This window comes from Cherax quadricarinatus, chromosome 5 (genome assembly GCF_038502225.1).
Source record: "Cherax quadricarinatus isolate ZL_2023a chromosome 5, ASM3850222v1, whole genome shotgun sequence".
Classification (NCBI taxonomy): Eukaryota; Metazoa; Arthropoda; class Malacostraca; order Decapoda; family Parastacidae; genus Cherax; species Cherax quadricarinatus.
The window spans coordinates 62466497-62478057 of NC_091296.1; the positions used below are offsets into that span (position 1 = coordinate 62466497).

Here is an 11561-nt window from a genome sequence, read left to right on the forward strand (position 1 = left end):
ATGCGCAAGATGATTTTTCTACCACTTGTATTTCTACTACTGCTGCCTCTAGTGTTATAACTACTACACCTCACTCTAAGCCTATATATAACCTCTGTGTAAATATATTGTTTGTAACGGCTTGACAAAGTTCCTGGAGAGCGAAACGTTGTCACAATAAAATGTCACATTAGTTGCACTTGTGTCCCTTTACCCAACACATCTCGTTAAATCTTGCATTTTGCACTCCACTTACGTCGGACCTCGAGTAATAACTTGACTCTGAGCACTTGCCACGTATCAACATTTAATTTTACCCAGTGCAATTTTTTTTAAATGTATTAAATTAGTGCTTCTTTTATTTTTTAGTTTCATTTTATTCGTATTTTTTTTCCTTTTAGCATCAACCTCGATCGTTTATGAAGATGTTTAAACATTTCAAAAATTTCTTGCATGTCTTTTATACCTCACATCTCTACCAAGGCTGAAATAAAAAAGTGTTTCCCCTCAAAAAAAAGTTGAAATTCTGCTCAGACTTGAAAGGTATTTAGCTTTGAAGTCATTTGAGTAATAGTCTGGTATCTGAGGGAGGATTCCTGCTGGTATAAAATGTCTGGAGGGTAATTCTGAAGGTAGCTATTAGTCTCGTCATTTCTGCTGACCTATCTCGTAACCTGAGAGTTATCAGCCCCCTGGAAGTACTTGATTAACGAGGCTGTGGTGGATATGTGGGCTTGCTGATCGCTGGTAGCAGCAGCAGCAGCAGTACCAGCCTGGTTGATCAGATAGTTACTTTGCCGTTACTTGCTCTCACTCAGAAAAGGGTTTTCGAAAATAAGTTTGAGGTTTTTTGTGGACAATTCTAAAATTTAGTGAATGTTAAGTCTCCAGCACATCGTCCAAGCCCGGTGGGCCCTACAGACTGGTAGCAAGTTATACAGGGTTCAGTAAGATGTGGGCGTCTGGCCCTCCTTCTCCAACATCGTCACTGTGAGACGAATCTCTGTCATTTCGAGATTCCAGTGGCTGAAGGATACGTGAAGGATGTTTCCGGGAGTCAACGCCCCGGAAAAATATCCCTTATGGGATATGTCAAGAGGCGAGAACTCTAAATTTGTGTTTATGTTCCACAGATAATACATCTATGTCTTATACTATCACTCATTTACCTTGAAGTTAATAATAGCGTAACCATTGCTATTCTGTTTCAGGTGGATGATTGGATGAGAGTTTTGTCATATTCATCATTTCAATGACTGTATTGCCTTTTTGCAGGTGTGCGAGCACAACCATACATCTGCCTTGAACGAGCCGCCGTTTGTAAACAGTGAGTGTCACTGCTTTGGTTTCCTTGCAATATATTCGTTGTCTGTTTCCCTGTTCCCACTTAACGTCCTATAGAATTACTCCATTTTTTTTCATTTCCCGGGACACTAGATGCAAATATTGTTTCATTCATTTCAGCATAAATAGGTAAGTGATGTATTTGTATCTCATATTCTAAGATATCATACCTGCTGTTGAAACTGTGCATGCAGTTTGTCTCCCCACCGCAGCTTGTTTCAATGTCTTTACTAACCGGAGACTGAAGATTTTCTTAACTCTGTAGCTCATAGAGGATTTTAGCTTCCATCTATTTCCCCCCTCGCTCATGTGCCTCTCATTTCAAGCATTTTGTCCCTATCTACCCTGTCAGGCTCTACAAGTATGCTTTTACGTTCTTTCCATGTCTCCCGTTTGCTGTCGTCGTGTTCAGTTTCTTTAGGACTCTCCTCATAGCTCGGTTCTCTCAGTTCCTGGGCTACACTTCTTGAAAACCTGTGACTCCTACCCACCTTCTTGCCCTCCCCACCACTCACACTGGCGGCGGGGGAGACGAAAGGAGAAGAAATTAAATGAGCGGGACTTTGGTCTCCTTTCATCACGCCTTAATCTCTTAATCGACGGTGTTGACTCACAGGTGCAAATCTTTGGCTTGTGTGATCAAACGAAGATCAAACACCAGGGAGGCTGGGAGAGACGCCCTCACACACACACACGCACACATACACACACACACACACACACACACACACACACACACACACACATGCGTAAAAGTTCTAATTTTAGGAAAGTTTTTAACTACAGGGAAATCAACTGGGGAAACTGGGACTAACATGGGGGACCGGAAACATGAACAATACTCATGGCAGCAGATGGTGAAAAACTGGGTGAGTCAACACATGAAGAACATCATGAGAGTGGAAGACGAACCACCGAAATGCGATGTCGTTTTCACATTTAGCAAAAAATGAATGCGAGTTGAAAAAAATATCTAGTATGAAGAACCAACAGGAGCCAGCGATCATGTGACAATGTTTACCTAATTAGCTAACACACATGAACTAATAGAGGCCAGTAGGTTCTTGGTAGCTCCCCGCCACTAACGTTGTGTGTACCTGAGTCAGGTACGAGACCTGACCTGATTATACCACACACAGGTCTTGACCTGAGTGATTACACCACACACAGGTCTTGACCTGAGTGATTAACCACATACAGGTCTTGACCTGAGTGATTACACCACACACAGGTCTTGACCTGAGTGATTAACCACACACAGGTCTTGACCTGAGTGATTACACCACACACAGGTCTTGACCTGAGTAATTACACCACACAAAGTTCTCGAGAATATTTAAATCTCGTACATACCATTATTTTCATTAACTTGATCAAAATTGATTAATGGCCAGCGCTAAGCTTGTAACTATCCACTTTTGTACTGAAAAAATTGATTAAACTGTTTCTTCAAAAATTATTTTTTTGCTAAAAATCTGATTTTTTTTTAATTAAAAGTTTATACTTCGTCCTTATTACCTATAAAATATTCATGCGGCCCGAGCACACATGGATTTTTAATCATGTAACTAACTGTTGAAAAATGCTGTATGCTCCTGTCCTTGTGACAGTGAGACTGGATAGAGGAATAGAAAGCGAGGCGTAATACAAACACGACTTCAGAATGGGAGTCTGTGACGAAACAAGGATCTTGTTGGAAGAAACCCAGTGAGAGAGAGAACTGACTGGGAAGACGATGCTGTGGATGCTTGGTGTGATAAACAAAATGTGTAGGGAGGAGCCAGAGGAGACACTAGTTGAGGTGTCGGAGACTAGAGACACTAGTTGAGGTGTTGGAGACCAGAGACACTAGTTGAGGTGTTGGAGACCAGAGACACTAGTTGAGGTGTTGGAGACCAGAGGTGCCAGGGAAGACACCAGGTAACACCTAGTTAATTACTAATGGTTGAAATCTCAATTTCTCTCTCTCTCTCTCTCTCTCTCTCTCTCTCTCTCTCTCTCTCTCTCTCTCTCTCTCTCTCTCTCTCTCTCTCTGTCTCACACACACAATATCAGTATTAATAAATCATTCTAGGATTAGTAAGTGACAATAAATTAAGAATAAAGATCATTGAGTTAATAAATTTCTTTCTCCTAAGTGGTGAGTGTTGTTAGCGAAGCCTTTGTTGACTGAACATGGCACGGTGTTGACTGAACATGGCACGGTGTTGACTGAACATGGCACGGTGTTGACTGAACATGGCACGGTGTTGACTGAACATGGCACGGTGTTGACTGAACATGGCACGGTGTTGACTGAACATGGCACGGTGTTGACTGAACATGGCACGGTGTTGACTGAACATGGCACGGTGTTGACTGAACATGGCACGGTGTTGACTGAACATGGCACGGTGTTGACTGAACATGGCACGGTGTTGACTGAACATTGCACGGTGTTGACTGAACATGGCACGGTGTTGACTGAACATGGCACGGTATTGACTGAACATGGCACGGTATTGACTGAACATGGCACGGTGTTGACTGAACATGGCACGGTATTGACTGAACATGGCACGGTGTTGACTGAACATGGCACGGTGTTGACTGAACATGGCACGGTGTTGACTGAACATGGCACGGTGTTGACTGAACATGGCACGGTGTTGACTGAACATGGCACGGTGTTGACTGAACATGGCACGGTGTTGACTGAACATGGCACGGTGTTGACTGAACATGGCACGGTATTGACTGAACATGGCACGGTGTTGACTGAACATGGCACGGTGTTGACTGAACATGGCACGGTGTTGACTGAACATGGCACGGTATTGACTGAACATGGCACGGTGTTGACTGAACATGGCACGGTGTTGACTGAACATGGCACGGTATTGACTGAACATGGCACGGTGTTGACTGAACATGGCACGGTGTTGACTGAACATGGCACGGTGTTGACTGAACATGGCACGGTATTGACTGAACATGGCACGGTGTTGACTGAACATGGCACGGTGTTGACTGAACATGGCACGGTATTGACTGAACATGGCACGGTGTTGACTGAACATGGCACGGTGTTGACTGAACATGGCACGGTGTTGACTGAACATGGCACGGTGTTGACTGAACATGGCACGGTGTTGACTGAACATGGCACGGTGTTGACTGAACATGGCACAGTGTTGACTGAACATGGCACGGTGTTGACTGAACATGGCACGGTGTTGACTGAACATGGCACGGTGTTGACTGAACATGGCACGGTGTTGACTGAACATGGCACGGTATTGACTGAACATGGCACGGTGTTGACTGAACATGGCACGGTGTTGACTGAACATGGCACGGTGTTGACTGAACATGGCACGGTGTTGACTGAACATGGCACGGTGTTGACTGAACATGGCACGGTGTTGACTGAACATGGCACGGTGTTGACTGAACATGGCACGGTGTTGACTGAACATGGCACGGTGTTGACTGAACATGGCACGGTGTTGACTGAACATGGCACGGTGTTGACTGAACATGGCACGGTGTTGACTGAACATGGCACGGTGTTGACTGAACATGGCACGGTATTGACTGAACATGGCACGGTATTGACTGAACATGGCACGGTGTTGACTGAACATGGCACGGTGTTGACTGAACATGGCACGGTGTTGACTGAACATGGCACGGTGTTGACTGAACATGGCACGGTGTTGACTGAACATGGCACGGTATTGACTGAACATGGCACGGTATTGACTGAACATGGCACGGTATTGACTGAACATGGCACGGTGTTGACTGAACATGGCACGGTGTTGACTGAACATGGCACGGTGTTGACTGAACATGGCACAGTGTTGACTGAACATGGCACGGTGTTGACTGAACATGGCACAGTATTGACTGAACATGGCACGGTGTTGACTGAACATGGTACAGTGTTGACTGAACATGGCACAATGTTGACTGAACATGGCACAGTGTTGATTGAACATGACACAATGTTGACTGAACATGGCACGGTGTTGACTGAACATGGCACAATGTTGACTGAACATGGCACAGTGTTGACTGAACATGGCACAGTGTTGATTGAACATGACACAATGTTGACTGAACATGGCACAGTGTTGACTGAATATGGCACGGTGTTGACTGAACATGGCACAGTGTTGACTGAATATGGCACGGTGTTGACTGAACATGGCACAGTGTTGACTGAACATGGCACAATGTTGACTGAACATGGCACAGTGTTGACTGAACACGGCACAGTGTTAACTGAACACGGCACGGTGTTGACTGAACACGGCACAGTGTTGACTGAACATGGCACAATGTTGACCGAACATGGCACAATGTTGACTGAACACGACACGGTGTTGACTGAACACGGCACAGTGTTAACTGAACACGACACGGTGTTGACTGAACACGACACGGTGTTGACTGAACACGGCACAATGTTAACTGAACACGGCACGGTGTTGACTGAACACGACACGGTGTTGACTGAACACGGCAGTGTTGACTGAACACGGCACAGTGTTAACTGAACACGACACGGTGTTGACTGAACACGGCACAGTGTTGACTGAACACGACACGGTGTTGACTGAACACGACACGGTGTTGACTGAACACGGCACAGTGTTGACTGAACACGGCACAGTGTTGACTGAACACGGCACGGTGTTGACTGAACACGACACGGTGTTAACTGAACACGGCACAGTGTTGACTGAACACGGCACAGTGTTGACTGAACACGGCACGGTGTTGACTGAACACGACACGGTGTTAACTGAACACGGCACAGTGTTGACTGAACACGGCACGGTGTTGACTGAACACGGCACAGTGTTAACTGAACACGACATGGTGTTGACTGAACACGGCACAGTGTTGACTGAACACGGCACAGTGTTGACTGAACACGGCACAGTGTTAACAGAACACGACATGGTGTTGACTGAACACGACATGGTGTTGACTGAACACGGCACAGTGTTGACTGAACACGACATGGTGTTGACTGAACACGGCACAGTGTTGACTGAACACGGCACGGTGTTGACTGAACACGGCAGTGTTGACTGAACACGGCAGTGTTGACTGAACACGGCAGTGTTGACTGAACACGGCACAGTGTTGACTGAACACGGCACAGTGTTGACTGAACACGGCACGGTGTTGACTGAACACGGCAGTGTTGACTGAACACGGCAGTGTTGACTGAACACGGTACGATATACACTGGACACAGTGCAATGTTTAGAGATCATGGCACGGTATTTACGGAACACGATACGAGACTTCCTAAGCACGGTGCATCACTTAATGATCACGGTGAGACACCTGGTAATCACGGTTGGACGCTAAATAATCACGGTGACAAATCCGGTCGACGCTGTAAGACCTCACCAGATATGCGATGCGTGCGATATCTTCCGATTTTTTCCCCAATAGTCATATTTAATACGGTGTCATTTTTCAGCGAAAATGACTGACAATGCTGTGCCGTAAATGCCGAAGACGAAATAAAAAAAAAAAAAGAGACAAAAATCGAACGGTCTTGGGGTAAACCCTGCGTCCCATATATTTATCCAAAATGCATTACGATATCTGATCCGGATACCTTGCAGTATATATGTAAATTCTGTAAAATATTTCTTGAAAATGCCGCACGCTGTTTCCTTACCCGCCCCCTGCTCCCCCCCCCCAAAAAAAAAAAGTGAAATGTTTATTTGGAAAAAGAGCCTGGGTGTGTTAGGGAATATACAATGTGATATGTGTTGAAAAAAAACGTAAAGCGTATATATGTATTCTGTTGAATATTGAAAAAATATCCTTGAGACGCGTATTACGTGGTTTCTGAAGGAAAAAAATGATTTCTTTGTACTGGATGATTTTAGGGCGGATGAGGTAGGTGGTGTAGGTGGCTGAGGCAGGTGGTGTAGGTGGCTGAGGTAGGTGGTGTAGGTGGCTGAGGCAGGTGGTGTAGGTGGCTGAGGTAGGTGGTGTAGGTGGTTGAGGTAGGTGGTGTAGGTGGCTGAGGTAGGTGGTGTAGGTGGTTGAGGTAGGTGGTGTAGGTGGCTGAGGCAGGTGGTGTAGGTGGCTGAGGTAGGTGGTGTAGGTGGTTGAGGTAGGTGGTGTAGGTGGTTGAGGTAGGTGGTGTAGGTGGCTGAGGTAGGTGGTGTAGGTGGTTGAGGTAGGTGGTGTAGGTGGTTGAGGTAGGTGGTGTAGGTGGCTGAGGCAGGTGGTGTAGGTGGTTGAGATAGGTGGTGTAGGTGGCTGAGGTAGGTGGTGTAGGTGGTTGAGGTAGGTGGTGTAGGTGGTTGAGGTAGGTGGTGTAGGTGGTTGAGGTAGGTGGTGTAGGTGGTTGAGGTAGGTGGTGTAGGTGGTTGAGGTAGGTGGTGTAGGTGGCTGAGGCAGGTGGTGTAGGTGGTTGAGGTAGGTGGTGTAGGTGGCTGAGGTAGGTGAGGTAGGTGGTGTAGGTGGCTGAGGCAGGTGGTGTAGGTGGTTAAGGTAGGTGGTGTAGGTGGCTGAGGTAGGTGGTGTAGGTGGTTGAGGTAGGTGGTGTAGGTGGTTGAGGTAGGTGGTGTAGGTGGTTGAGGTAGGTGGTGTAGGTGGTTGAGGTAGGTGGTGTAGGTGGTTGAGGTAGGTGGTGTAGGTGGCTGAGGCAGGTGGTGTAGGTGGTTGAGGCAGGTGGTGTAGGTGGTTGAGGTAGGTGGTGTAGGTGGTTGAGGTAGGTGGTGTAGGTGGTTGAGGTAGGTGGTGTAGGTGGTTGAGGTAGGTGGTGTAGGTGGTTGAGGTAGGTGGTGTAGGTGGCTGAGGTAGGTGGTGTAGGTGGTTGAGGTAGGTGGTGTAGGTGGTTGAGGTAGGTGGTGTAGGTGGTTGAGGTAGGTGGTGTAGGTGGTTGAGGTAGGTGGTTGAGGTAGGTGGTGTAGGTGGTTGAGGTAGGTGGTGTAGGTGGTTGAGGTAGGTGGTGTAGGTGGTTGAGGTAGGTGGTGTAGGTGGTTGAGGTAGGTGGTGTAGGTGGTTGAGGTAGGTGGTGTAGGTGGTTGAGGTAGGTGGTGTAGGTGGTTGAGGCAGGTGGTGTAGGTGGTTGAGGTAGGTGGTGTAGGTGGTTGAGGTAGGTGGTGTAGGTGGTTGAGGTAGGTGGTGTAGGTGGTTGAGGTAGGTGGTGTAGGTGGTTGAGGTAGGTGGTGCAGGTGGTTGAGGTAGGTGGTGTAGGTGGTTGAGGTAGGTGTGTAGGTGGTTGAGGTAGGTGGTGTAGGTGGTTGAGGCAGGTGGTGTAGGTGGTTGAGGTAGGTGGTGTAGGTGGTTGAGGTAGGTGGTGTAGGTGGTTGAGGTAGGTGGTGTAGGTGGTTGAGGTAGGTGGTGTAGGTGGCTGAGGTAGGTGGTGTAGGTGGTTGAGGTAGGTGGTGTAGGTGGCTGAGGTAGGTGGTGTAGGTGGTTGAGGTAGGTGGTTGAGGTAGGTGGTGTAGGTGGCTGAGGTAGGTGGTGTAGGTGGCTGAGGTAGGTGGTGTAGGTGGTTGAGGTAGGTGGTGTAGGTGGCTGAGGTAGGTGGTGTAGGTGGTTGAGGTAGGTGGTGTAGGTGGCTGAGGTAGGTGGTGTAGGTGGCTGAGGTAGGTGGTGTAGGTGGCTGAGGCAGGTGGTGTAGGTGGCTGAGGTAGGTGGTGTAGGTGGCTGAGGCAGGTGATGTAGGTGGCTGAGGCAGGTGGTGTAGGTGGCTGAGGTAGGTGGTGTAGGTGGCTGAGGCAGGTGGTGTAGGTGGTTGAGGTAGGTGGTGTAGGTGGCTGAGGTAGGTGGTGTAGGTGGCTGAGGCAGGTGGTGTAGGTGGTTGAGGTAGGTGGTGTAGGTGGTTGAGGCAGGTGGTGTAGGTGGCTGAGGTAGGTGGGGTAGGTGGCTGAGGTAGGTGGTGTAGGTGGTTGAGGTAGGTGGTGTAGGTGGCTGAGGCAGGTGGTGTAGGTGGTTGAGGTAGGTGGTGTAGGTGGCTGAGGTAGGTGGTGTAGGTGGCTGAGGCAGGTGGTGTAGATGGTTGAGGTAGGTGGTGTAGGTGGCTGAGGCAGGTGGTGTAGGTGGCTGAGGTAGGTGGTGTAGGTGGTTGAGGTAGGTGGTGTAGGTGGTTGAGGTAGGTGGTGTAGGTGGCTGAGGCAGGTGGTGTAGGTGGCTGAGGCAGGTGGTGTAGGTGGTTGAGGTAGGTGGTGTAGGTGGCTGAGGCAGGTGTAGGTGGCTGAGGTAGGTGGTGTAGGTGGTTGAGGTAGGTGGTGTAGGTGGCTGAGGTAGGTGGTGTAGGTGGTTGAGGTAGGTGGTGTAGGTGGCTGAGGCAGGTGGTGTAGGTGGTTGAGGTAGGTGGTGTAGGTGGTTGAGGTAGGTGGTGTAGGTGGTTGAGGCAGGTGGTGTAGGTGGTTGAGGTAGGTGGTGTAGGTGGTTGAGGTAGGTGGTGTAGGTGGTTGAGGTAGGTGGTGTAGGTGGTTGAGGTAGGTGGTGTAGGTGGTTGAGGTAGGTGGTGTAGGTGGTTGAGGCAGGTGGTGTAGGTGGTTGAGGTAGGTGGTGTAGGTGGTTGAGGTAGGTGGTGTAGGTGGTTGAGGTAGGTGGTGTAGGTGGCTGAGGTAGGTGGTGTAGGTGGCTGAGGTAGGTGGTGTAGGTGGTTGAGGTAGGTGGTGTAGGTGGCTGAGGTAGGTGGTGTAGGTGGTTGAGGTAGGTGGTGTAGGTGGCTGAGGTAGGTGGTGTAGGTGGCTGAGGCAGGTGGTGTAGGTGGTTGAGGTAGGTGGTGTAGGTGGTTGAGGCAGGTGGTGTAGGTGGCTGAGGTAGGTGGGGTAGGTGGCTGAGGTAGGTGGTGTAGGTGGTTGAGGTAGGTGGTGTAGGTGGCTGAGGCAGGTGGTGTAGGTGGTTGAGGTAGGTGGTGTAGGTGGCTGAGGTAGGTGGTGTAGGTGGCTGAGGCAGGTGGTGTAGATGGTTGAGGTAGGTGGTGTAGGTGGCTGAGGCAGGTGGTGTAGGTGGCTGAGGTAGGTGGTGTAGGTGGTTGAGGTAGGTGGTGTAGGTGGCTGAGGTAGGTGGTGTAGGTGGCTGAGGCAGGTGGTGTAGGTGGCTGAGGCAGGTGGTGTAGGTGGTTGAGGTAGGTGGTGTTGGTGGCTGAGGCAGGTGTAGGTGGCTGAGGTAGGTGGTGTAGGTGGTTGAGGTAGGTGGTGTAGGTGGCTGAGGTAGGTGGTGTAGGTGGTTGAGGTAGGTGGTGTAGGTGGCTGAGGCAGGTGGTGTAGGTGGTTGAGGTAGGTGGTGTAGGTGGTTGAGGTAGGTGGTGTAGGTGGTTGAGGCAGGTGGTGTAGGTGGTTGAGGTAGGTGGTGTAGGTGGTTGAGGTAGGTGGTGTAGGTGGTTGAGGTAGGTGGTGTAGGTGGTTGAGGTAGGTGGTGTAGGTGGTTGAGGTAGGTGGTGTAGGTGGTTGAGGTAGGTGGTGTAGGTGGTTGAGGCAGGTGGTGTAGGTGGTTGAGGTAGGTGGTGTAGGTGGTTGAGGTAGGTGGTGTAGGTGGTTGAGGTAGGTGGTGTAGGTGGTTGAGGTAGGTGGTGTAGGTGGCTGAGGTAGGTGGTGTAGGTGGTTGAGGTAGGTGGTGTAGGTGGCTGAGGTAGGTGGTGTAGGTGGTTGAGGTAGGTGGTGTAGGTGGTTGAGGTAGGTGGTGTAGGTGGCTGAGGTAGGTGGTGTAGGTGGCTGAGGTAGGTGGTGTAGGTGGTTGAGGTAGGTGGTGTAGGTGGCTGAGGTAGGTGGTGTAGGTGGTTGAGGTAGGTGGTGTAGGTGGCTGAGGTAGGTGGTGTAGGTGGCTGAGGCAGGTGGTGTAGGTGGCTGAGGTAGGTGGTGTAGGTGGCTGAGGCAGGTGATGTAGGTGGCTGAGGCAGGTGGTGTAGGTGGCTGAGGTAGGTGGTGTAGGTGGCTGAGGCAGGTGGTGTAGGTGGTTGAGGTAGGTGGTGTAGGTGGCTGAGGTAGGTGGTGTAGGTGGCTGAGGCAGGTGGTGTAGGTGGTTGAGGTAGGTGGTGTAGGTGGTTGAGGCAGGTGGTGTAGGTGGCTGAGGTAGGTGGGGTAGGTGGCTGAGGTAGGTGGTGTAGGTGGTTGAGGTAGGTGGTGTAGGTGGCTGAGGCAGGTGGTGTAGGTGGTTGAGGTAGGTGGTGTAGGTGGCTGAGGTAGGTGGTGTAGGTGGCTGAGGCAGGTGGTGTAGATGGTTGAGGTAGGTGGTGTAGGTGGCTGAGGCAGGTG

General features: G+C 49.7%; 1 protein-coding gene across 4 annotated transcripts in view; it reads left to right on the forward strand.

The window, feature by feature from the left end:
• The first annotated feature begins 1254 nt into the window (after positions 1–1254).
• Positions 1255–11561, forward strand: part of LOC128685076 (leucine-rich repeat neuronal protein 2) — a 472917-nt gene continuing 462610 nt past the window's right edge. For all 4 annotated transcript variants that reach the window (XM_070103086.1, XM_070103097.1, XM_070103092.1 and 1 more), the window contains exon 1: positions 1255–1306. The gene's annotated coding sequence lies outside the window, so the exon portion shown is untranslated. The remainder of the gene's footprint in view (positions 1307–11561) is intronic.